At 42.2% G+C, this 1,478-nt stretch overlaps 1 pseudogene; it reads right to left on the minus strand.

The window, feature by feature from the left end:
- Positions 1–937, minus strand: LOC124095382 (olfactory receptor 2G3-like; annotated as a pseudogene).
- Between the last annotated feature and the right edge of the window lie 541 nt (positions 938–1,478).

Consider the following 1,478-nt stretch of genomic DNA (forward strand, 5'->3'; position numbering starts at 1 on the left):
TTAGAAATGTTGTTCTCGCCTCAGTAGTCTCCTCAGGGCTCCTTTCACATCCTTGTTCCTCAAAGTGTATATGAGGGGGTTGAGAGTGGGAGTCACAACAGCATAAAAGAGTGTGAGTAACATGCCCTGGCTGTGGCCAAAGGATCTCTGTGGCTGGATGTATATGACTGAGCTGGTCCCAAAATAAAGGGACACCACTAGTAGATGAGAGCCACAGGTCCCTAGAGCCTTGCGCCAAGCTTGGGATGACTTAATTTTTATCACAGCATGCAGGATGAATCCATAGGAAACAGATATCAATGCCATGGGAAGGAGGAGGAGAACTAATGTAGCCACAAAAAAACTGGACTTGGTTTGCATGGATATCAACACATGCCAACTTGATCATGGCAGGAACTTCACACAAGAAGTGGTGAAGGTGATGGTGCCAACATCAAGGAAGCCACAGGGTGATGGTGCTTTTGATGAGAGTGTTTCCCACTCCACTTAGCCAGGCTATTCCTGCCAGGGACTTGCAGAATAATGGGTGCATAACAGTCATGTAGTTGAATGGTCTGCAGACAGCCACATAGCGGTCAAATGCCATGATAGTAAGGAGAACACACTTAGTGGAACATAAGGAGAGGGACACATAGAGTTGTAGGACACATCCAGTGGTTGTGATGGTCTTGGCTGGTCCCCTGAGATTCCACAACAGCTGGGGCACGATGCTGTTAGTGAAGGCAAGATCAAGAAAGGAGAGATTAGTGAGGAAGAAGTACATAGGTGTGTGGAGTTTGGAATCCAGGCTGGAGACCATGATGATGGCTGTGTTACCCACAAGGGCCAGAAGATAGGATAGTAAAACTACCACGAAAAGGATGATTTCCAACTGGGGTTGGTCTGAGAATCCAAGCAAAATAAAACCTTCCTCATGGGTTTCATTGTTTTCTTCCATCAGACTTCAAAGGTAAAAGAAAAAAAAATAGAAGTTCAATCCAAAGAAGTATCATTATTACTATTTACCTAAAATATTTGAAGTAAAATCTTAGGTAAGGTTTTTAACCAGTGAAATTACACAAAGTAGAAAAGATATAATTATTAAAATACATTTAGGAAGGTCTTTTAATGCAAAGGCATTTTTGTGTCATCTTTTGGTCTCATTAACTATTTGACACCTCCTGTTTTTTTCATGAACTGTCTATTTCCCCTAATTGTCAAAAGTTATTATTGACAATCTACTTAAGAAAAACTTCCATATGGTTGCAGTGACAAAAATCTGACTAACATACCACTCAAACCTGATAACAACTTAGAGGAGGAAAAGTTTATTTTGAGCTTATGGTTTCAGAAATTCAGTCCACAGTCAGCCAACTCCATGGTTCTAGGCTTGAAGTGAGGTGGAACATCATGGAAGAAGGGCATGGTGGAGGAAACTTGCTACTTCATGGTGTCTGGGATGCAGAGAGAGAGAGAGAGGGAGAGAGAGAGAGAGAGAG

This window comes from Marmota monax, unplaced genomic scaffold (genome assembly GCF_021218885.2).
Source record: "Marmota monax isolate L192 unplaced genomic scaffold, Marmota_monax_Labrador192_F-V1.1 WCK01_AAM20220418_F8-fsc00576, whole genome shotgun sequence".
In the NCBI taxonomy this organism is placed as follows: domain Eukaryota; kingdom Metazoa; phylum Chordata; class Mammalia; order Rodentia; family Sciuridae; genus Marmota; species Marmota monax.